Below are 27,094 nucleotides of genomic sequence, written 5' to 3' on the forward strand. Positions count from 1 at the left end.
AGTCCCAAAGGGACAAATACCATAAGTTCTCCCTGATGGGTGACAACTGACTGCACACCAAAAAGGAAACCTGTTGAAGTGAAATGGACACTATGAGAAACGGTGACTTGTTCAGCATAGCCCTGTTAATGAACAACTTAATATGTTATCCCTCTTAGTATTTTTTTTGTCTGTTCTACTTAATATGACTGGTTTAATTCTGTAATTATCACACAGTTATCTTAAGTGTTGAAAATTAACTGAAATGTGATCCCTGTTAAACATAAGAGTAGGAATAAGAGAGGGAAGAGATGTACAATTTGGGACATGCTCAAGCTGACTTGCCCCAAATGGTAGAGTTAGAAACATACCAGGGGATTCCAATTCAATCCCATCAAGGTGGCATGTACCAATGCCATCTCACTATTCCAAGTGATCAATTTAAGTTCACAATTGATCATAATGAAAGGACTAAGAGTCAAAGGGAGCACATAAACAAGTCTAGTACCTGCTAATACTAACCGATAGAATAAATAAAGGGGAGAGTGATCCAACATGGGAAGTGAGATACTCAGCAGACTCATAGAATGGCGGATGTCCTAAACAGCACTCTGGCCTCAGAATCTGCCCTAAAGGCTTCCGATCTGGCTGAAAAGCCCATGAGAGTATTTCAGGCATGGAAAGCCAAGACACTCTGGCAAAAAGATCTCTGTGAGTGAGATCCCAGTGGAAAGAACAGGTCTTCAAAGAAGGAGGTACCTTTCTCTGAAGGGAGGAGAGAACTTCCACTTTGACTATGACCTTGTCTAAACAAGATAAGAGTCGGTGAACTCAAAAGGCTTCCATAGCCTTGGAAACTCATGACTGGAGCATAGGGAGATTACTGATGCCATAGACAGGAGTGTCAATTTGTAAAGTCAACAACAGGAGTCACTGTGCACTTACTCCTCATGTAGGATCTCTGTCCTTAGTGTGCTGTACATTGAGATTTAATGCTACAACGAGTACTCAAACAGCATATTTCACTTTGTGTTTCTATGGGGGTGCAAACTGTTGAAATCTTTACTTAATGCATACTAAACTGATCTTCTGTTAAAAAAAAAGAAATTAAAAAAAAAAGAAATTATCAATTCCCAGCTTGACTCTCACTGTGATTAAACATGACAATAGGTCTGATCCGATTTCATCATCATTTAAAAAATCATCTATCATTTTTCACTTTATGTTTCTGTGTGGGAGCAAACTGTTGAAATCTTTACTTAATGTGTACTAAGCTGATCTTCTGTATATTAAGATAATCGAAAATGAATCTTGATGTGAATGGAAGGGGAGAGGGAGTAGGAAAGTGGAGGGTTGTGGGTGGGAGGGACGTTATGGGGGGGAAGCCATTGTAATCCAAAATCGTACTTTGGAAATTTATATTCATTAAATAAAAGTTAAAAAAAAAAGAAATGTATGTGTAACTGTACAGATTTTCAGTTAAAACTTCATACACTTCATAATTAAATCTTTAGGAACATGGTGATTCTTCCCACCATGCCCAGCCTCCCACCCCTCTTCCTAATCCCTATCCTATTCCTACTCTTATTTTTTACTGAGATCTATTTTCAATTGACTTTATACACATATGTTTAACTATGTTAAGTAAAGATTTCAACAAATAATATGGAAAAAAAAATAACAGTTCCTCAACAATCAAGACAAGGGCTGTTCAAGGCATTGTTTCTCAAAGTGTCGATTTCACATCTACACATTGCCTTTTAGGCACTCTTAGTTATCACAGGTCAGGGATAACTTATGCTATTTGTCCCTTTGGTACTGGCTTATTTCACTAAGTCTGATGTTTTCCAGTTTCATCCATTTTGTTGCAAATGACTAGATTTCACTTTTATTACTGCTGTGTAGTATTCCGTGGTGTACATATCCCATAATTTTTTATCTACTATTTAGTTGACAGGCATTTGGGTTGATGCCACGTCTTAGCTATTATGAATTGAGCTGCAATAAACATGTAGGTGCAGATAACTCTTTTTTTTTTTTTTTGACAGGCAGAGTTAGATGGTGAGAGAGAGAGAGACAGAGAGAAAGGTATTCCTTTGCCATTGGTTCACCCCCCAAATGGCCACTATGGCAGGTGCATTGCACTAATCCGAAGCCAGGAGCCAGGTGCTTCCTCCTGGTCTCCCATGCGGGTGCAGGGCCCAAGCACCTGGGCCATTCTCCACTGAACTCTCGGGCCACAGTAGACAGCTGGACTGGAAGAGGAACAACCAGGACAGAATCCAGCGCCCCAACCGGGACTAAAACAGGGGGTGATGGTGCCGCAGACGGAGGATTAACCTAGATAACTCTTTCATATGCTGATTTAATTTCCCTTGGGTAAATTCCCAGGAGCGGGATGGCTGGATCATGTCGTAGGTCTATATTCAGAATTCTGAGGTATCTGCATACTGTCTTCCATAGTGGCTTTACCAGGTAACACTGCCACAACAGTGGATTAGGGTACCTTTTTCCTCACATCCTCACCAGCATTTGTTATCTGTTGATATCTGTATGAAAACCATTCTAACTGGGGTGAGGTGAAATCTCACTGTAGTTTTGATTTGTATTTTCCTGATAGCTAGTGATCCTGAGCATTTTTTCATGTGTCTGTTGGCCATTTGGATTTCCTCTTTTGAAAAACATCTGTTTCAATCCTTTGCTCGCTTCTTAACTGGGTTGTTTGTTTTGTTGTTGAGTTTCTTGATCTCTCTATATAATGGCTATTAACCCTTTATCAGTTTCATAGTTTGCAAATGTCTTTCTGTGTAAGTGCTTTATACATAAAAATAAAAGTGAATCAGTTAGATATCTACAAACAATTGTGTACTCAAAAAAAGTAACTTGGCAGAATTTCACTTTGTCTAGAAAAAAGTAGATTCAAAGATGAAATACTCTCTTAACACAACACAATAATGCTATATATTGACAAAGCCTGAATATTTTGTTCTGATTCAGCAGGTAATTTTTTTTTTCACTTCACTAAAATGGAAGTAAACCCAAGATATCTGACAATTCCAGGAGCTAATCATCTTTGTACACTGAGAGAAGGAACAGCAAATTCCAAACGAAGATTCATATTTTGAATTAGGAAAATAAACTGTACCAATTTCTTTTTTGTATCTAGCAGTTATAGACATTATGGAATGCATGAACAAAATTCACATTTATTTACTCAATGGCACTAGTTTTTTTTAAATGCATATTCTCTGATTTAATTGCACAGAGCTCTCTGAATGAACCTTTATTATTCCAACATAACAAAAAAGAAAAGAAACCTCAGGAAATTATATAATTTAACAAAAATCACAGAGCTAGTAAATTACAAAGCTAAACTGGAAACAGCTCTGACACCAAAGTCTGTTGTCTGTATTTACATGTGCCAATTAGTGTTAGATCTGAGAGATTTTCAACAATAAAACTCAGCACTTTTTCAATGCTTGTTTTCCCTCTGGTCATCAGCATCTTAGTCTTAGTCTATACCTGGTATTCAATAAATGTTTTTAAAATTGAAGTTACTTTGTTTTTTGGTTTCTGTCCTGTTCTATCAAAATGCAGAACAGTTACCCTATTGCCCCACATTATATATATATATATATATATATATATATATATATGGAATATACCTATGAATGCATATAATTTTGCATGTATGTATTATGCATAGTATATATATATATATAGAGAGAGAGACACACATACAAACACACACACATACTCACATATAAACTCGATTCCTAAAAATCTAAAAACTACTTACCGGAAATTTTTAACACTAAACGAATTCAGGACATACCTTAGTACAAATAAGTTTTTAAAATGCCCTTCACGAGGTACCTTTCTCTGAAGGGAGGAGAGAACTTCCACTTTGACTATGACCTTGTCTAAATAAGATAAGAGTCGGTGAACTCAAAAGGCTTCCATAGCCTTGGAAACTCATGACTGGAGCATAGGGAGATTACTGATGCCATAAACAGGAGTGTCAATTTGTAAAGTCAACAACAGGAGTCACTGTGCACTTACTCCTCATGTAGGATCTCTGTCCTTAATGTGCTGTACATTGAGATTTAATGCTATAACGAGTACTCAAACAGTATTTTTCACTTTGTGTTTCTATGTGGGTGCAAACTGTTGAAATCATTACTTAATGTATACTAAACTGATCTTCTGTATATATAGAAAATTGAAAATGAATCGTGATATGAAAGGAAGGGGAGAGAGAGCGGGAAAGGGGAGGGTTGCAGGTGGGAGGGAAGTCATCGGGGGGTGGGGGGAAGCCAATGTAATCCATAAGCTGTACTTTGGAAATCTATATTCATTAAATAAAAGTTAAAAAAAATGCCCTTCACGTGCAACTATATTTTACATATGTATAATATATATATACATATATATACATATATATATTTCATAGAATAGGTGAGTGGTATAGGGAGTACCTTTCAGGTGATCAAAGTCCAACCTTCGCTAAGAGGGAAATATTTCTTTTCTTTTTTTTTAAAGGTTTATTTATCTGAAAGTCAGTTACACAGAGAGAGGAGAGGCAGAGAGAGAGAGAGGTCTTCCATCCGCTGATTCATTCCCCAATTAGCTGTAATGGCTGGAGCTGTGCCGATCCGAAGCCAAGAGCCATGAGCTTTTTCCGGGTCTCCCACGCGGGTGCAGGGGCCATCTTCCATTGCTTTCCCAGGCCATAGCAGAGAGCTGCATTGGAAGTGCAGCAACCAGGACTTGAACTGGCATCCAAATAGGATGCTATTTCATCAGAGGAAGTGAGCTGTCCCTTGAACATAGTTATAATAAAAAAAATTACAGCACAGTTCACAACATAATGCAAATCATATGATTTTGGGAATAAAACAGCTGCAAGTTCAATATCAGTTCAGTTACCTAGTCAGTCCATTTGTGACCATTGGACAATTTACTTAAGAATTTAGGGGGATCAGTGTTGTGGTTCAACAGGTTAAGTTGCTGCTAGTGATGCAAACATCCCACATCAAGTGCCAGTTCGAGTCCCAGGTACACTGCTTCTGATTCAGCTTCCTGCTTATGTGCCTAGAAAGACAACAAAAGATGGCCCAGATGTTTGGGCCCCTGGAACTCATGTTGGATACCAGATAGGCTTTCTGCTCCTGGGTTCCACTTAGTCCAGCCCTGGCTACTTTAGCTGTTTGGGGAATGAACCAGTAGATGAAAAAATCGCTCCCACTCCCTCTCCCTCTCTCCCTGTCACTCTACCTTCCAAACTAATATATTAAAAAAAAAAAAAAGAATTCAATTGTATAATTTGTTATGTAAGAATAACAACGAGGAGGCTGTTTATAAGGAAAAAGGTTTCTTTTTTTTTAATGTTTCCACCTATCTTTGACACAAAGGGAATGTTATTGACTTTACATTCTGCTTTGATCAGCTTCCTTTTGGGAGTCATACTTAAATAAAGTCAGAACATGAAGAACTTAGCAAATGTTTAAAAGCATGCAACATGGACTACACTAGCCTTCCAATAAAGCATGTCTCTTGATTTGCATTAATGCTTAGTATGATTTACAATCTTTACCTTTCCCAGATTCCTGTCATTCGTTTTTCAATGCCAACTTGGTCAATACACTTAAAACTCTAATTTTGCATTTAACTAAAACAACAATTAAGAAATACCATTCCAGGGCCGGCGCCATGGTGTACTAGGTTAATCCTCCGCCTGTCGCGCCGGCTTCCCGAATGGGTACTGGGTTCTAGTCCCAGTTGTTACTCTTTTAGTCCAACTCTCTGCTGTGGCCCGGGAAAGCAGTGGAGGAGGCCCAAGTGCTTGGGCCCCTGCACTCGCATGGGAGACCAGGAAGAGTCACCTGGCTCCTGGCTTCCGATCGGTGTAGCTCTGGCTGTTGCGGCAATTTGGGGAGTGAACCATTGGATGGAAGACTTCTCTCTTTCTCTCTCACTGTCTGTAACTCTACCTGTCAAATAAATAAATTAAAAAAATTAGAAAAAAAAAAGAAATATCATTCCATGGGCTTAACATTTAGCTCAGAAACCTATCACTACTCTTCCACAAACCATGATTTCAGAATTCAGTGTCAGTATAATGTTAGCTACAGCTGTGCTTTGCTGGAATTTTCAAATCAAGATATTACATTTCATTTTAGGAAGGATCTCCATGTTTAGCATCTAAATTGCAGATCATAAGGCAATTCTTACCTAGCCTTGCTAGTTCCGGATGGATGGATTCTAACTTACACACTGCTCAATTCCCTGTTTTAGTCTGTCATTCTTCTAACAATGCTCAGCTCCCATGCAATTTGGACACGGACCATCTGAACTAAATTGCTGGGTCCTCATGGGAAAGGATGTCTCACTAGGAGCAAATGCCCATGAAAGGCTTTTGAATCTTTTCTAATCACAGTCTCATCCTCCAGCTTCTTAGTCTTTGTATTCTGACATAAATGAGCCAAAACACCACGTGGAAGCCTGAAAGCTAAAGGGATTATTTTTAAGTCTTAAACTCATTTTTTTTAATGTATCTGTTGCACATTTAATCATGTTTAGGTTGTTCCCATTGCCTCAACCTGACTTTCCAGGGAGATAATTTCTCCTTATCTGTATAATCTTTGTTTTTCAGTGCAAGAATTATCTGTTACTCTTCACAGCTGAAAGTAATCACAAAGTGATTTGGTTTTAGCACTCAATAGCCATCAGGATTCACCCAGGGACAGCTAGTATTCCACAGATACACAGAGTTAGAAGCTTGGAAAAGAAAGAGAAAGAACAAAGATATAATCTGGAGGTTTTTCCATATTATTCATATCCATCTACTTCATAGTATCATATTATTTCTATAAAAGTCACTAATCTCTTCGAAAATTGTTGTTTAACAGAGTTTATTAGGACAATAAGTCAAAAAATCCTCTGCCGCTTTGTATTTCCATTAAAAGTGCATATAAAAAGTTACTTCTTGTGGCTTCCCTTTCATATGAGTCTTTATGTTGCATAAATACCCTATATCCCAAACTGGTATGAATGCACCATTGTTCTGTTTTTCTAGGCATGTAATTTAAAAAAAAATCATGGTGATTACAGTATCATTTCTCATTATTTCATTGTGACAATATATTATGCTATTGTAAAAATAGTGATATACTTGTATTTTCCTCAGATTTGTTGGCAGTTTTAAATATATAGATGTAGTTTTTTTTGTTATTTAAAGATTTATTTATTTACTTGAAATGCAGAATTACAGAGAGGCAGAGAGAGGTTTTCCATCTGCTGGTTTACTCCCCAAGTGGCCACAATGGCTGGAGCTGGGTCATTCAGGAGCCAGGATCTTCTCCCGGGTCTCCCACTCAGATGCAGGGGCCCAAGGACTTGGGCCATCTTCTACTGCTTTCCCAGGCCATAGCAGAGAGCTGAATCAGAAGTGGTGCAGGCGGGACTCGAACTGGCGCCCATATGGGAAGCTGGCACTGTAGGCTGCTACTCACATGGGATGATGACAATGCAGGGTGCTAGGCACAGTGTCAGCTCCATGGATTTCTTTCTGAGGTACAAAGGATACTTATTTCTTATATCAAATAAGGTACATCAAAAATTCTCCACTCATTAAAATCTTCCAATTTACTTTTTTATCTTAATTATTATTTCTTTGGGTTTCTAGATAAACATTTTTCCTTATCTCTATTAATGAATTCCTAGCAGCTAATTGGGACATCTGCAGAATCATGGTCTTCTATGGGAACAGTCTTAGCATGAAAATTTAGGGACTATTAAAGATGTATGAAGGACATAGGCAGAACCTCATTTGTGAAATGTCTGATGAAAATTTTTGTTTACTTTCAAAAATGGAGTTTAGCAATTTATTGATAAATTTTATTTGTTTTTTTTCTATTCTAGAAACAAAGTGCTGTCAGATGTATTTTACAAAAAAAGCTTTCTTAATGCATCCCTAACATTTTCCATTGTTGTCTTAATGGTTCCTTACAGAGAGTAAACTAAAAAACAAAACAAAATGTTGTGTAGTAGCCATGGTGACATAGAGCTCATCTCCTTTGGATGTCTGATCCCATTTCCTAGTACCTTGGATCAAATCTCACCTCCTCGTCTATTCCAGCTTTCTGCTATTGCCTCTAGAAGGCAGGACATCACAAGTACTTGAGGTCATGTTACATGTGGGAGAACCAGATGGAATTCCAAATTCCTAGCTATAGCCTGGCTCAGCACCAGCTGTTGCAAGTCATTGAATGAATCAGCATACAAAAATCAATCTCTCTCTCTGTTACTCTCTTCCATGGCCTCTTCCTTTTTCTGTCACTCTTTCAAATAAAAAAAATCAACTTTAAAAAATTGTGGTAGTTCTATATATTTATTGTATGATTTGGACTTGAACTTTAAAAATTTTATTCACATATTTTTATTATTTGAGAGGCCAAGAGAGAGTGATAAACAGATACAGATCTTTCATCTGCTGGCTTACGCACTGAATAACTGCAACAGCCAGGACTGGGCCACATCAAAGCCAGGAACCTGAACTCAACCTGAGTCCCCCACAATGGGGCAGAGACTCAACTAAATCAGCCATCATCATCTGCCTCCTAAGGTGTCCATTAGCAGAAAGCTGGAATCAGAAGCAAAGCCAGTGTAAATGCAGGCACTCCATCATGGGATGCAGACGACCCAAGTGGTGTTTTAACCACTACGTCCAATACCCATCCCTGATTTGTACTTTTATACATCTCATCTTGGGAATATTTCCTACATCAAACACACAAGATTTTTTTCACGTTTCTGGCAGAAATTTTGTAATACCCAATCCTAGGTTTATGTTTATGACCAATTTCAAGTAGCTTTTTAATGTGGCATGATGTAAGTATTGAGATTCATCTTTTTATACCACTATCCAATCATTTAAGCTCCATTTGTTGAAGTTATCTTTCACCTTTGAACTACTTTGGCATCTTATTCATAAATAAAATTGACCATATATGTTGATCTAATTCTGGATTTCCTATTATGTTTCATTCAGCTAATTTCTGTTTATATATCAATGCTAGAGTCTCAATTACTGTAGCTGCATTTTAATACGTGCAATGAGGTACGAAGTATACTCCTGTTTCATTCATTTTCAAATTGCTATTGCTAATTTTGTTCCTTTACGAGTTATTTAAATTTTATAATTCATTTATTTCTACAATAGATTTTATTAGTTTTGAATTGTGTTTGCATTAACCTATAGATAAATTACTGAGAATGACATCTTAACAATATTTTTTTCCTATCTGCTTTCTATTCCAGTAGGGAGTTGCTCTGTTTAATGTGTAAGCTGTAATCGGCTTCCGTGAGCTCCCATTAATCATAAAATTAACCCCTGCAATATTATCCTGGTCTGCTCTGTTTCTGATGTGCTGCAGCTTCTGCTCATTTCCAACAAGTGACATCTTGTTGGTCACTGAAAAATTTCATCATATGAGTCAAGCAGCTGCTGAACCTGAGTCTTCCTATGCCACTGGGTAGAAGCCAGAAAGATACTGGATACAAGCTAGGGTGATATTACTTCTGCAGGTGCATGCAGATAGGATAACTCTCTGGGCCCTGGTTCTGGATTAGGGAATAGGATACCTAGAGCTTTGCTAGTACATCTGCCAGGAGATCACAGCACCCATATGTCCTGAGTTGTAGAGAACAGGCTGGGGTGACTGAGGATTCACTGCTGCCACTGCTGCTAAGGGGGCTGGATCACCAGAGGCCCCCTGTGTGGGGAATTGCCTAGCCTAGGGCTCCTCACTGTGCCTTTTGGATTTCGACTTTCCATGTCTTTGGTGAGAGAGGCTTTCTTTTTCTCCTTTCTTTTTTTCTTTTTCTTCTGTGACTATTGGTCTTTCTAGTTATAGGTCTTGCCATTACCTGGTGTATACAGATAAAAAAAGGCAACCTCAGGAAGAGTACCACATTATTTATTAAGTTCCACATCCTAACATGTCTGCCTTTTTCTTTTCAGCTCACAGCGTCCTCCTGATGTTGTCTGTTAATTTTTAGGATGTATTGTTAGAGAGTAGTACAGAAAAGTAAGGAGTCCATACTGGTTGATTCCTGAATCCTTAGTTATTGTTTTCATGACTATATTTACAGCATATCTTATGCCTGTAAATTAGCAATAATCCTAGCTTGGAACACAAAATTATGAGAAAACAATTAACAAAAACTGACTGCCTAAATAAAAAGAAGGGAAGGAGGGAAGGAAAGAAGAAAGAGGAAAGAAGGGAGGGATGGAAAGAGCATGAAAACAAAAGGAAAGAAACTATGGTATTGTTAATCAACTACTCTAATAACATTCTATGAGTATATTGGAAAGAATACTAGCCTCACTTATGTTCCTAACCAACAGAGATCTTTTGGCAATGAATTTAAATTTTATCAACATGTTTTCTTATTCATAAAATGAAAGAATTGACTTCACATTTGTGATCTATGTCAGTCATCTATGCTCTAGTTTTTAAACAGCTTCTCTGAACGTTGCTATTGATGTTCTACTTAAAACTGGTGTGCTATTAAGCTTATAGATGCAGCCCCTGAGGCAGCATGCTAGCCCTTTGACACAGCTGTGCAGTAGTGGGAAACAGTAGCAGTCAATTGAATTGGTGTAAAACAATAGGGGATTTTGTACATTTTCCCAAACAGTGGCATATGTAGGGCATGAGTCAAAGAGGATGAACTGCCAAAAATGAAAGGCTCCACAGAGCTTTCACCTGTGAGCAGCTGGTCACACACTTTTAGTTTTCCAAATAGATTCAGACATTGAGAAAAATCCACCCAGTGGCCATTATCTTTGTATATGAAGGACAAGCATGTCACGGCCAATGCCATTCCAACTGTTTATGCAGTCTGTGCCTATGTTAAAACTTCTGCTCAAATTCCAAAGGATATTTCACTTAGAAGATACACTGTCTTGTTAATGTGCCATTAGCACCTAAACTTTTAATGTAAGATGTCACGAGGAATATGCTGAGAGGTCATCTATTTACTCTCCTGTGCCAAACACATTAGTGAGTATAAATAGTGTTAGCCAAACAAATCTTGAAATTGAGACTTAAACTGCATGAAAGAGAATGTATAAATATATTAAGGGGGGATTTTAGCCTAGCAGGTAAAATACTGATAAATGTGTTTGAGTGCCAGAGCCAGTGTTACGGCATAGTGGGTAAAGTCACCACCTGCGCAGGCGCCACGGCTCACTAGGCTAATCCTCTGCCTGTGGCGCCGGCACACCAGGTTCTAGTCCCAGTTGGGGTGCCGGATTCTGTCCCGGTTGCTCCTCTTCCAGGCCAGCTCTCTGCTGTGGCCTGGGAGTGGAGTGGAGGATGGCCCAAGTGTTTGGGCCCTGCACCTGCATGGGAGACCAGGAGAAACACCTGGCTCCTGGCTTTGGATTGGCGTGGTGTGCCAGCCACAGAAGCCACTGGGGGGTGAAACTGTCCACTCTGCCTGTCAAAAAAAAAAAAAAAGTCACCACCTGCAATGCCAGCATTGCATATGGGTGCCAGTGTGTGTCCTGGCTGCTCCACCTCCAATCCAGCTCCCTGCTAATGGCCTGGAGAAAGCAGCAGAAGATGACTCAACTGCTTGGGCACCTGCCACACACATGAGAGACCTAGAAGAAGCTCCTGGATCCTGGATTCTGCCTAGCCCATCTGTGGCATTGCAGCCATTTGGGGAGTGAAACAGAAGATAGAAGAACTCTCTCAATCTGTCTCTTCTCTGTGTAACTTTGATTTTCAAATAAATAAATAAATCTTTAAAAAGAAGTTCGACTCCCTACTGGAGTACCTGGATTCAGTTCATGACTCTGGCTTCTTAGTCCAGCTGTCTGCTAATACAGATTCTGGGAGGCAGTGGTAATGGACTTCTGCCACCATGTGATTCTTGGCTCCTGGCTGCAGCCCAGCCCAGCCCCATCTATTGTGGGCATTTGGGAATGAACCAGAAGTGCAGGCTTACTTTTTCCTACATTATATGGACTCTTTATAAAACTTAGGTTTTTCTCTTGCCTTTTTCTTCCTCTTTCCCTACTTCCTCCTTACTCCTACCCCACGCCCAAAATCAAGCATGATTTCCATTGCCCTTAACCTTTATCATATGATCTTCCTTTTGACTGAAATACTACCTCATCTTCCAAAATATTCATGTTTATGTGCATGGTATCATTCATTTTTCATCCCTAGCTTTGATATCAGTTATTCTGGAAGGCCCTCTTTGGCAATCCTGACAGTTATTGAATGGATGTGACCTAAGCTCCTCCTCTACCCTCCCTTATCACTCTTAATACATGGTCGTATGGTAGAACTTTTTTTTTTTTAAAGAAATGACTTATTTATGTATTTGAAAGGTAGAGTGACAGACATAAAGGGAGAAATAGAGAAAGTGAGAATCTTCTATCTACTATTTCACTCCCCAAAATGGCCCCAATAGCCAGGTCTGAGCCAGGTCTGAGCCAGGTCTGGGCCAGGTCTTGGCCAGGTCTGGGCCAGGTCTGGGCCAGGTCTTGGCCAGGTCTTGGCCAGGTCTGGGCCAGGTCAAACTCAGGATCCAGGAACTCATCCTTGTTTCCCACTAGGGTGGCAGAGACCCAAGTCATTGAGTCTTCCACTCCCTTCCCAGACACATTACCAAGAAGGTGGAGCTGAAGCAAAATAGCTATGACTCGAATCAGCTCTCCAATTCTGTCACAAGCAGTGGCTTAACCCACTGTGGCTTAACCAGGTGTGTTACAACAAGCTGATGCTCTTTTCATTTTCTTTTGTTTTGTTTTCTTGGCTGCATTTATGTATCAGAAGAACAAATTCAATTTTGTTGATATTGGTGTTCCATGGTATTTTAAAATTATGTCAAACAGTAAGTTTCAAAAAAAGAAATGAAATATTTGCTTAGCAACCACATTACTCCACCCCTGAGTTTTCTTCCTTTGAAAAAATTAGTTTGAACTGTTACAGCTATTTCCTGTGACTTATTTTCATATACACAACATAACATATTCTCTTTTTTTTATAGGCAGAGTTAGAGAGAAAGGTCTTTCTTGCGTTGATTCACCCCCCAAAATGGCCACTAGGGCCGGCGCACAGTGCTGATCTGAAGCCAGAAGCCAGGTGCTTCCTCCTGGTCTCCCATGCAAGTGCAGGGCCCAAGCACTTGGGCCATCCTCCATTGCCTTCCCATGCCAGAACAGGGAGCTGGACTGGAAGAGGAGCAACCGGGACAGAACCGGCACCCCAACTGGGACTAGAACCCAGGGTGCTGGTGCCACAGGCAGAGGATTAGCCTAGTGAGCCACGGCGCCGGCCACATAACATATTCTTGTATCTGTTTTCCAAACATTAACATTACTTGATGTCCGTCTACAGCAGTTGAGGATCCATCTCACCTGTGTGATATCACTGCACACAGAAACATGTGCACATGTATATACACTAATATACACACAAAAATATGCACACATACTTTTATATAGTATTTTAGATTTGTAGTTAAATCAAATTTCAGTTTTTATGGAAACAAATCTATGTAAATTGTTATGTTAGCACTGCAGCAGGATTTGGGGGATAAAATATGTATCCTCTATATCTGATTTTCCTTTTCCTGTGAACACTAACAATTTCTAACCTCCTCTCTGTACATATTTCACTCCTGGGGAGAGGGGATTATCAGCCTAACTGATGAGTTTGGAAGGAGAAAGGAAGAAGGTTTGGCCTGGCCCCTTCCTCTCACCTCTTACTAGTAGGAATGAATGCTGGTCCTATAGAAATTTGACTATACATACTGCTCTTGATCACTTAAATATCTGACAGATGCTTCATAGTACGTAAGGAAGAAGAGGTAATACTTTGGAGTATATTTATATAAATCACTGCAAATAATTCTACTTCATAGAATTCATAGATTTATTAGGAGGATCAAATAAGATAATGAATATAAATAAATTAGCAAATAAGACAGTGAGTCCTTAATTTAAGGTACTAATGTTATTATATGCATTCTAAGAACATTTTGTATTCTTTCACATTAAACTCTTATTACCTATAATGGATTGGTGATCCTGGGTGCAAACATATCTAAATAATCCACTAAAATGGCATGGTGTAGAGAACTTACATAAAATATATATGCATAGTCCAAAAGGAAGGATTCTAAATTTGAGCTGTAATCCCTGCCATTTATTCATGATATATTGGTTTTTAAAATTATTGTTTTCAGTCTATACTGTTTAGGGTTGAATTTTTTGTCTCTATCAATTCTCAAATTCATATCTTAAAATATTTATCTCCAAAGATATTTGGAGATAAGGCCTTTAAGAGGTAAATAAGTTTTAAGCATGGGTCCCCAATCCAAAAGGCATGACATCCTTATAAGAAGAGAAAAATATTTATGTAGGAATACACACTTATGGAGGAAAGGCCAGCTGAGGACACACCAAGAGAGAGGAAGACCACAAGCCAAGGAGAGAGGTCCTACCAGAAACCAGCACCTTGCTTTTGGACTTCCAGGCTAGCAAAACTGAGAAAATCAATGCCTATGTTTTAAGTTACGCAAGGCTGTGGCATTTTGTTCTGGCAGCCTGAGATGACTAACATGCACATTTTGTCAATTTGAAACACAGTATGATTCCACAGCTTAGAACCATCCATAATTTTCTAATCAGAGGCTCTCTCCTCCTGCTCTAGGTCATATTCCTTTAACTATATAATAATTGATTACATTATTATTAGACTTTCCACAATCATTTTGTTCTCATGCTTTATTTGTTCTCGGGGACTGAAATTCCATCTCCTATTACAAATAACTGAAATGCTTTTATCTTGCTGATCTGTCCAGAAAAACGAATCACAGGAAGACATTAAATTAAACAATAATATAGGCAAAGAATAGTTTGTCTTAAGACTGAACAACACATAGTGCATTAACAATTTCCCCCATATATAACCACTGTTTTACTTTATTAAAAAATATACACACACATAGACTCAATTACTCAATAAGAAAGAAGGGATGGCAATTGAGTGCGTGTGTTCCAGAATCCAGGCTATTTACTTAAACAGAAGTTAAACAAAAAAGCAGAATATATTTCAATTTTAATTTAAAATATGTAATGACAATGAATACTTATGAAATTACATTATGTTTCTCATGGAAAGCATACTGATGTACACAAAATGTATATAATAATCCCCAAATTAATATCAAAGAAGAATAAGGAATATATGCGGGTATTTCTCTAACTCCCTGCAAAAAAAGTCCTCAAACTGAAATTCAATGTAACTATCCACTTTCCAGTAGTAAAATTTTAGATCTGTATATTTATCTTGTATTTGAGTGTCAAGAGCAGATTATATTCTAATATGTCTTTTTTTATTTTTTATTTTTTGACAGGCAGAGTGGACAGTGAGAGAGAGAGACAGAGAGAAAGGTCTTCCTTTTGCCGTTGGTTCACCCTCCAATGGCTGCCGCGGCTGGCGCGCTGCAGCCGGTGCACCGCGCTGATCCGATGGCAGGAGCCAGGCGCTTCTCCTGGTCTCCCATGGGATGCAGGGTCTAATATGTCTTATTTGCAGGTTTCTAGATTGAGGAGTGAGGAAAAATCCAGGGAAGCATGTACTGGTATTCAGAAAACAGAAAAGGACAGGGTCACCTGTTTCTAGACCGAAGTTTGTAAAGAATGGGAGGTGGGAACATGGTGTTTTTAGTGATTTCTTTGATGATGTTACTGTCTTATTGAATTTTTAAAAATCAATTTTTTTCTTAACATTCATAACCAGGAGAAACCAAGTTAAAAAAACAGAATTGGATCCATAATCAGGAGACTAGTACCTAATCCTGGGTCCACCTTCAGGCAGCTGCATGATTTTGGATGAGCCACTTCACCTGTGCAGGCTGAAATACGTTCAGGTGTAAAATGAAGGGACCGGGCTCAAAGATTGTAAGGTACCTCAGACTCCAACAACTTAGACTTACTACTCTTCACTTTTTTCTTCTATTATTACAGCACTTCCTCTTGAAAAATGTCAGAATGCGGGGGCTGGCCTGTGACTTAGTAGCTAAAGTCTCCTCCTGCGTTACCAGCATATCATATGGGTGCTTACTTGAGTCCCAGCTGCTCCCTTCTGATCCAGCTGTCTGCTAATGGCCTGGAAAAGCAATGAAAGATGGCCCAAGTGTTTGAGCCCCTGCACCCACATGGCAGACATGAAGGAAGCTCATGGCTCCTGGCTTCGAACTGGCCCAGCTCAAGAAGTTGTGGCCATCTGGGGAGTGAACCAGCAGATGGAAGACCTCTCCTTCTCTCTGCCTCTCAAATAAATAATTAAATCTTTGAAAAATGTCAGAATGTAACCTAGAGAGTGTAACAAGAATTATATTCTGAAACTGGTGGAGTTCTATAGAACTTAACCCAGATAGCACAAAATTGTCTGCTGAAAAGCTTGTCCTCTACAAATGCACTGTTAAGTGCATGCTTAGTACCTCCAATTTTTATATTTGTGCAAAAGCAATTTTGTTATTTGTGTGTAAAAGAAATTATTCCCATTATATCAGTCCAAAGCTCTGAGAAAACCAGCAACTGGCCTCAGTTAACATTATGATAATTTGACATCTAATTTTAAAAGTCTTCAATACATAGGAACATGGATAATGAGTTAATGATTCTTGGACCCACACACCCAAATTTTGGAAATGTTTCCAAAATATTACCACTGCTGGAAGAGGAAATCATTTTTTTTATCTCTTCTTTATCTCTCCTATTGTCTCCTACCAAAGGAAAGGGGATTTTTAATCATAATTTCATCTTCATTTTGTTCATGCTTTCACTTTTCATGTAATTTAGGTCATTACCACATTCACAGATATGTAATAAAGATGACTAAAGTGTGTTTTTAAAATGACCTCTTCTTTATAATTTTCTTACATGTTAGGCTGTTGGACTTGTCTCTAGAGGAACTGCAGCTATATGCTTTGTTTAATGGAAATAATATTGTATTTGGGGACAGGAAATATTTTGTGCATTTGGGGAAACTTTTACTAGTTGGTAACAAGATTTATGATTTTCATTCTTTTTAAGAAAGGATGGTACATACACTTTAAAATCATGTGATTATTGCAAATTATGTATGTATTCATTCAGTGTATAACTGTTCCTCAAAGTTCCCACATAGAATTAACAATTCTGAAATGAAGTGGAAAAAATAATTCACTGAATAAACAATAAAATAGAACCAGGCATTCTAGTCCATAAGTGATGATTTGTTTCTATTATCTGAGTCACTAGATATCTCTAGATTATCTCTCTGAAATAGGAATTATAATTCTTTTTCAAAAAGATCTATTTATTTAATAGAAAGGCCAAGCAACAGACATATACACACAAACACACACACACACACAGAGAGAGAGAGAGAGAGAGAGAGAGAGAGAGAGAGAAACTTCCATCTGCTGGTTCACTTTTTTTTTTTTTTAAGATTTATTTATTTTATTTGAAAGTCAGAGTTATACAGAGAAAAGGAGAGGCAGAGAGAAAGGTCTTTCGTCCAATGGTTCACTCCCCTGATGGCTGCAATGGCGGGAGCTGTGCTGATCCGAAGCCAGGAGTCAGGAGCTTCTTCCGGGTCTCCCATGCGAGTGCAGGGGCCAAAGGACTTGGGCCATCTTCTACTGCTATCCCAGGCCATAGCAGAAAGCTGGATGGGAAGAGGAGCAGCCAGGACTAGTACCAGCGCCCATATGGGATGCCGGCGCTTTAGGCCAGGGCGTTAACCCGCTGAGCCACAACGCCGGCCCGCTGGTTCACTTTTCAAATGCCTGCAACAGCCAGGCCCTGGCCAGGTCAAACCAGGGGCCAGGAACTCCATCTGAATCTACCACATGGGTAGCAGCTACCCAAACTCTTCAGCCATCCTCTGTGATCTCTTAGAGTGCATATTAGCAGGAAGCTGGACAAGAATGAATATGTGAAACAGGGGCTTGTGCTATGGGTAAAAGGCTAAGCCTCCACCTGCAGTGCCAACATCCCATATGGATGCAAGATTGAGTACCAGCTGCTCCACTTCTAACTCAGCTCCCTGCTTATGTACCTATAGCAGTAGAAGATGGTCCTAGTCCTTGGTGCTTTGAACCCTCATGGGAGACCCTGAAGAATTCCTAGCTTCTGGCTTTGGAATGGTCCAGCTCCAGCCATTATGGCTATTTGGGGAGTGAACCAGGGGATGGAAGGATGGAAGATCTCTCTCTCTCTCTCTCTCTCTCTCTCTCTCTCTCCTTTTCTCTATCTCTGCCTTTCAAATAAATAAATAAATTTAAAAAAAAAAAGATGTGACCTGATCCCAGACACTCCCATATGGGTTGCCTGCATTCTAAGCCATGGCTTAACTAGCAACAGATGAGGAAATGGGGCTTTTGATGATTAGATCAAGAGGTTCCATGTTCATAACAGGCCCCCCAAAAGCTCATTCACTCTTCTACTGTATGAAGACAGGTATGAAGAAATGGGTGTCCATGAACCAGTAAGCTGGCCCTTATCAGATATCTAATGTGTCCAAACCTGATAAATTTTCAACCCCCATATCTATGAGCAATAAGAGTTGATTATGTATAAACAACCCAGTTTATAAACAGTGATTTGTTATAGCACCTTGAATACACTAAGGCACATGATTTGAAGATTTGTGTCACATTGAGCAGAGGCTTTTACTTTCAAAAGTCATTCAACAACTATTCATTTAGGTTCTACATTTTGCTTCTGTTTCAGGTCAAATTACATTTTCACTTCTTGAGATCATCTGTTCCTCTTGATTATATCACAATATTTGTCTCCATGTAATTCATACATAATGGTTTTGACCTCTAGACAAGATCTGAATTCCTCCATAAATGCAAAGTATTTACTACTTTGGATTTTCCCACCATCATGTCATGTATATGGCAGGAACTACTGGGCTCCTGTTCCAATATTTGCCTCTAAGTCAGTTTTTTTTAACAAAGCTGGATATACCACATTCATACTAAATGGATATATTTGTTAATATCTCTTGCAGTGTGTTGTACTTTAAGGCATAAATGCAAATGCTTATAAAAATTATAAGGAATATGGTTTAGATCAGGCACTCAGGCAATAGTTTGCCATGTGTAGCATTTGAGGCCAGTATAGATAGATAAGAAAATACGAAACAGAATGTGAAGGAAGTATGTTCAAGGGTCATAAAACAACATGTGTGAAACTCTGAAACAGATATGATTTTAGAAACAGAAAATAACTGAAAAAAATGACAATGTGTTTAGAGGGAAAAAATATTTACGGCTGAAGTTAGGAGTTGGATTGCACCAAGCTAACAAGCTATGTGAGAGGATTTTTATTTTATAGAACAAATGAAAGACAAAAAAAAAGATTTTAATCAATAGTAGATATATTTATTTTTTATTTCCTTTAACTTAAAACTAGTTCCCTGATTATTACATAAAGAATAATTTGGGAACTGGGTAAGGGAGACAGAAGACTAGCAAATGGCCATTCTAATAGTATAGGTGAGAGAGATGACAAAGAGACATAGAGACAGAGAGTTGAGATGCAACATATATCCAGTGATTCTAGATCGGGACTAGACAAAGTCACCATGGCTAAAGGAAACTATTAAAAATGACTCAGATACTTCTGTCCTGAAATGGTGTATAAATAATATCTGAAAAAAGAAAAGTTATAGATCAAGTTCAATTTTGATGTATTAAATAAAAATTTCTCGGCAGTTTCCAAGTTAAGGACTATTCTAATTAAAAGGCCAGTAGATGTTTGGATTGGAAATAAATGTTCAAAAATAATCATGCACAGAGATTAAATTCAAGATTTTTTAATAAAACATCTTTGTTGTTATTCTCCACTTTTTCATTAGTATTGTTTTCTGGGAGAAAAATATAAAATATTGTAGCAATATATTTTTTCATAAATGTTACAATAATTTCTACTAACGTAATTGCTACTATACCATACTAACTTCCACAATTAAAAAGATTATTCATTTTGATAATTGAAATGTGTTATATTTTGTAGTTTCAGTTTCCATTTAGGTTATTTTTAATTTGTGATTTGATACCCCAAAATTAAGCAAAGATAGAAAAATATTTTCAACAAAAATCTCAGATATCATGCTGAATGCTGCCTTTTGAGAAGTTACCAGATAATGTACCCCCAACACAGCAATGAAAAAGCAAATTAGAGGGGCCTGCGCTGTGGCGCAATGGGTTAACACCCTGGCCTGAAGCGCCGACATCCCATATGGGCCCCAGTTGGAAACACCGCTGCTCCACTTCCAATCCAGTTCTCTGCTATGGCCTGGGATAGCAGTAGAGGATGGCCCAAGTCCTTGGGCCCCTGCACCCACATGGGAGACCTGGAAGAAGCTCCTGGCTCCTGGCTTCGGATTGGCACAGCTCCGGCCATTACAGCCATCTGGGGAGTGAACCATCAGACAGAAGACCTCTCTCTCTCTCTCTCTGCCTCACCTCTCTCTGTAACTCTGACTTTGAAATATTTAAATCTTTTTTTTAAAAAAAGCTAATTAAAAGGACAAAAATTGGAGTCTGCAGTGGAGCATTATACTTGAAAGAGAACTGAATAATAAATTTGAAAAGGTAAATAATATACCTGCAAAAGGTACATATATGTCCACGTGGCAGTTATTTGTCCTCCACCATCAAGAGACTCTACCAGTAGTAGAAAGAAGTGGAGATAACCCTGAGTAAACTACACAAATCCTTAGTTAACAGAATTTATTTGACTTAGCAAGGGTTAATTTCTGTATGTTCAACAGAATTAAAGGTTCTGATAGAAACTAACTGCAGCTGCCGAAATAAAGTCATTTTTATATCCATATTTATTGCTGTAAAATGTGTATCAGATCATGTAATAGTGTTTTACAAAGCAACAGAATGTTAATAGAATATTAGTGTGTGTGTGTGTGTAAAGAGAGAGAAAGAAAAAGAGAGAGAGAGTGACAGCGAGAGCGAGAGAAGAGAGAGACAGAGAGAGAGAGAGAGAGAATTGTTGTAAGAAATTGGTTCTTAAAATTCTGGAGGTTGAGAAGTCCAAACTCTGAAGTATAAGCAAGCAGGAGCTCACTCCTTACATTGACTCCCATTACAGTCAATGTACAGAATAAGCCTGAAGGCAGTCTAAGAGGCTGCACTAAGTGGATGAGGCCTTCCCCATCACAGAGGCCAATCAGCTTCTCAGGTATTACCAATTATATGTTAATGCATCCAAAACGTCCTCCAAGTTGACATGTATAATTAAGGACCACAGGGCCTTTCTCTAAATAATTGCAAGAGTTGTTTACCATGCCAAAACAAGAGTAATCTTATAACTTATTTCTAAAGAGGTGTAAATGTATACTGTGTGTATACACACAGTGATGCACAAGTGGCAACAAAGCACCTAAATTGGCTGGCTAAAATTTCTTGGCAGCAGGATAAGCATGGATCCTTACAATTTCTGAGTTGTGTTACAAGATATATGTTAATGGTAGTAACAGTTTTCTCTTCAACATCTCTATTCTAAGAGTGTCCAGTGTAATATTGGGGCTAGATTCTTATTCTGGAATTAGCCAAATCAATTTTTCAGACTCCAGGCTTTATATGCAAAAGTGACTAGGCAATGAATAAGAGCCACTTGTCCCTTCATTTATTACCATAGAATTAATCTCCCCAGATTTGCTACACTAGAGTTTCAAATCCCAAAATTGATCTCAATAACATAAAATGCTGCTGTAGTCATAATTTCATCAACTTACATTACGTTGCAATTGGAGATGAGGCCTACTGGAAGTACATAATCATTTTAGTAAATTTCTCTCTGCTTCCTTTGATATAACTTCCTTTGAAATCAAGCACTTGTGGAAATGTTGATTATTTGAATGGCATGAGAATGAGGCACTTTTTTAAAGTGGTTCTTTTCATTTTTCTCTCTCTCTCATTTTGGCACAAAATACTTTAATCTATCCTCAGGGGGAAAGCTGTTATATGGTGAATGAGACTGGCTTTATAACTTCAAAGTACTTATACATATTTTTAGTGATTTTATTAAAAGTCTGACTTCTTTAATGCGGAATATAGTTCTTATAAACAAACAAAATAACTAAATTAAATAAGAAAAAGAAATAGAAAATTCTGCGTCTCAGCAAACCCCACAGAGGCATCACCTTTCTGCCATGATCTAAAAGGATTTAATGAGTGTCATATTTTGCAAGAGAGAATTGAGTCACCATATTAAGAAAAATGTAACTACTGTGTCTCTGTCTCTTCACACTGAGAAATTTGGTGCAGCAAATCCATGGCAAAGTCCTATAGACTGGAAGGAAGTTTTCCTCAAGTTAAGACGTCCTGCCCATGTCATCAAATACCTTACATGTGACCAGTGTCCATTTTTTCCCTTCCAGCCGCCCTACCCCATCCACTTCACAGTCTTAGGTAAGGCTTCACAGGAAACATGACTAGAAGATCATGCTCTGTGAAAGTAAGACTTCTGAGAGAGACATGAGAACCCCCTCAACATACCCCTTTACACAAACTTGCACACCATGCCACTAACAGTGTTGAGCTATACCGGTAGACAGCAAGTAACAGCCTTCAATATGATGTTCCTCACTTGCCTCTTCCTTTATATCTTTGTATTCTCAACATAAGAGCCCCAGCTCCATTTATGTGATGGTTAATTTTATGTGTCAACTTGCCTGGGCCATGTGGTACCCATATATTTGGTAAAAACATTTTGTCTTAGTGTAGTATATGGCTATTCCTGGCTGAGATAACATTTGAGTTAGTAGACCGAGGAAAGCAGATTGTCCTCTTCAATGTGGGTAGGCCCCATCACCAAATGTGTCAGAGGTTCAAACAGAACACAAAGCATGGTAGGGGAGAATTCATTTTATCTGCCTGCTTTACAGCTGAGCCATTATCCTCTCTTACACTCAGGCAGGAACGACACCATGAGCTCTTTCTGGATTATAGTTTGCAGATAGTAGATTTTGGGACTTATCAGCCTGTGTAATTGCATGAGCCAATTCCTTATAATCTCTCAGTAAAAAAACTACACAATATCTCTATTTCTCTAGAGAACCTTGAGTAACACAACTTATTTTGTTCATGCATAATACTTTTATAAATCATAGGTTTGTCCACATTTTTTGTCTATATCTCCATCTAGAATATGAAACAAACCTCATAAAGGCAAATACCTTCTCTATTTTGCTCACTGCTGTATCTCTAACACAGTGCACAACCTGAATATAAAAACCCCCAAAAGAGTGTGCTGCTTAAATATATGAATAGATAAATGAATTAAATTAATTTTATTGGTATTGAGTTATCTACTTAACTTTCGAGTTCAGTTGCTTTCTTAGTGAAAACTACGTCAGAGAAGTTGAAAACTATTCAACATTCCCTACATTTAATAAATGATAGGCAGAATATCATCCTACGTGCCATGACTCCCATTCCTTCTGTTAGATCTTGGCAGAAGATACAGAAAACAGGAGGGTCAATCATCTTCCTTGAACAAAAAATATAATTATTATAAAAATTGGATTGAAATGATTATTTACATAGTTATTTATAGAAAACTCAAGGCCAAATATTATTCTGGATTATTAATTACATATGCTAAATTTTTGAATCAGATACATCTCCCTTTTATCTATCATTCTCTTGAATTATATCAATAGGATCAATACCCATTTGTAGAGATGCCTGCAATATAATTTCAGAAATGGTGGGTTTCAACTGCAGAAATTAAGTTTGAGAAAACATCATCCACTTCGATTTAAGTTATGTAGTTCTACTCTTAGCTATGGTCAATTGACTTGTCATTCACTTTATTTCGTGCTGCCAACATTTATCTTGCTTAGGATAAACATAAGAAAATATACTGCCTTTTTATGTTTCTAAAGCCACAAATTTGTGATTAATGTTCAATAAAATACAAAAGTAAACTGTACTCCATCTATTTTATAGGTATGGCATGTTAGTTCTTTAATTTTTTAAAATTTTAATCTGGCAGGCAGAAAGGCAAGAAAGAAAGAGAGACAGAAAGTGGGAACTCCCATCTACTGATTCACTCCCCAAACGCTTGTAATAGCCAAGACTGGGCCAGGCCAACTCTGGGATCTGGGAAGTCCCACATGGTAGCAGGAACCCCATGACTTCAGCTATCAGTTCTGCCTCCAAAGGCCTACACTAAAAGGAAACTGAAGTTAGGATCCAAGGCCAGGCATCAAACTTGGGTACTCTGAAAAGGGATATATTTCTTAAAAATTGTCTTGATAGATAAATTACATCTGCCCCTATGACACGTTACTTTAAAATAACTTTATTCTTCAACATATTGAGAAAAAATACATTAAAATATACTCACGGTGAATGTGCAGTGAGAGTAAAGGCACATCATTTTATTTGAATGCATATTAGATATGAGTATTTATATTCATTTTAATTCATTCAACAACCGAAGGAATATTTGATAAGGGTGGTTGCAAGAGATTAAAAAAAAGAATGGAACTGAAATATTCATTTCTGGTGACATTGAAGCTGTGGTAACATTAAAGAGCAGCACATTACTTAATTTGTCTGAGTTAATGCTACAAACCAACCAACTGTACAACAAGTCATATAACAGTATAATACATACTATTTTGTAAAAGAACAGAACTATATTACTTTCTTATATATTTATTATAGTATACTTTAATCATTGTTTTAAGTATTTATTTATTTACTTGAGGGGCTAACAGAGAGCTCCTATCTAGCATTCACTTCCCAAATGCCCACAACAGCCAGGGCTGGGACTGGTTACAGCTGGGAGCCAAGAACTCAGTGCAGGTTTTCCACATGGTTGGAAGAAGCCCAGTAACTTGAGCCACCACCAGTGCCTCCCAGGGCCTACACTATCAGGAAGCTTCGATCAGGAGCCAGAGCCTGGAAATGAATTGACATTCTGGTATGGCATCTCAACCATTAGACTAGATTTCTGCCCATATCATTACTTTATAGTTTATTCTTTCTATTTATTACAAATTCTTACTGTAAAACAGTGGGCCAATTTATGGCAGAAGCAGTCCCACATATCTCACATTTCATAAATGATTTGATTGAATCATTTTATCTTGTGCTTGATTGAATGTCATGTTCTTTTGTTAATCATGGCTCATTTCTTCTAGTTTTTATTTACAGAAATATATACATTACCTTACCATTTTCAGCAGTCACTCTTTTTTGCAATGGAACACCAGAACCTCTTTCTCTCATATAACCATAATTCAGTATTAATTACTCGACCTTTAATAGATATAATAAAAGCTATATTGTTATATTATCTGAAAGTGGAAGAGTTATTCAATTTCAGGTATCATGTAATATAGTGCCTCTAGCATGTGTGAACTAAGCGCAACTCTTCAGATGTCCTTATCATGTTAAACTTGTCTCCTATATTCCTGAGGAAAAACAGAAATTGTATTTAAGGATTTAGATCCATTTTTAAGTTATTTCTTAGGTGGTGTGCATTACCATTATGAGAAACAAATTGTCTAGCTTTCTTTTTGTGTAGTTTCAAGATTCATTGATCTCCTTTTCTAGGAGTCATTATGTTGTTGGAAGCCAGATAATTGTGATATTCTGTTTTAAAGAAGTAAGTGTGGGGAAGGCATTTTTGCATAGCAATGAAGATGCTGCTCATGATAGCTGCATTCCATATTGGAGTGCTTGGGTTCAAGTCCTGGGTTCATTTCCAACTCCAGTTTCCTGCTAATGTGGACCCTTGGGTCCCTTCCACCCCTGTGGAAGACCTGGACTGAGTTCTGGATTCCTGGCCTTGCCTAGGCCTGTCACAGGTATCTGGGGAATGAACCACAAAGTGGAAGATTTCTCTCTATGTCTGTCTCTTTCTTTCTACCTTTCAAATAAATAACTAAAAACAAGTGACATAAAATAACTATTCTTATCAATTTTAAATTTGATACAATTCTATAGGGTGACATAAACTCTTGATTCTTTGTCATTATTAATCATATTTAACACAATGAATTGATTATATATCATTATATAATAGTGACCAATATGAGCCCTGATTTGTTTAGTTGGTTGATTTTTGCTTTATTTTGATTTTGGCTTTATTTTTATTTTTAAACCATTATGAACTCAAATTTAAATACTCCATTGTTTGATAAACTCCAACCTATTGCAGTTGTTGTTTTTATTTAATTTTTTAAGGATTTATTTTATTTATTTCAAAGGCAGAAATGCAGAGGGAGAGAGGTAAAGACAGAGAGAGATTTTTCACTCCCTGGTTCACTCCATATTGCTGCAACAGCCAGGGCTGGGCTAGGCAGATGCCAGGAGCCAGGAGCTTCATTTGGGTCTCTCCCGTGAACACCTGGGCCATGTTCCATTGCTTTCCAGGCACATTAGCAGAGAGCTGGATTAGTAATTGATCAGCTGGGACCTGAACCAGTGCCTATATGGGATGCTAGCATTACAGGCAGCAGCTTAACCCACTATGCCATAACATCGGCCCCTATTATTGTGGTGTTGTTTTAATTGATGACCAAAACCTATTAACTGTACCTAGGGACAGATTCTCCAAATTGGTCTCTGTGACTTCTTGATATGACCCTAATAGTTTTATATCATTCTTGTTATATGATTTTACAATATGTTCTGCAAATGTCTTGTAGTTTTTCTGACTCACACTTCAATCAGCCAGCTCTACAGGGACTCCCAATTGACTACTTTTGCTAGAAAATTATTGTCAGACACCACAATCTAAGTGGTTAGTGGACTCACAGCAAATGGATTGCTCATAATTTCTAAATCTTTTTCAGGGCATGTTACCTCCTTTCCTGTTGCCACTGTGAAAAAGGATCATAAACACAGTAGCTTACACAAATTCTTTGCTACAGTTTTAGAAATCAAAAATCTAAAATGGATCAGATCAGCATTCCTTTTGGAGTCCCTAAGGGAGAATCCGTTTGCTGTGTTTTTTAGTTTCTAGAAACCAGATGTGGTCTGTGGCTCA

This window comes from Oryctolagus cuniculus, chromosome 15 (genome assembly GCF_051225735.1).
Source record: "Oryctolagus cuniculus isolate XC-2025 breed Fujian yellow rabbit chromosome 15, ASM5122573v1, whole genome shotgun sequence".
Lineage (NCBI taxonomy): Eukaryota > Metazoa > Chordata > Mammalia > Lagomorpha > Leporidae > Oryctolagus > Oryctolagus cuniculus.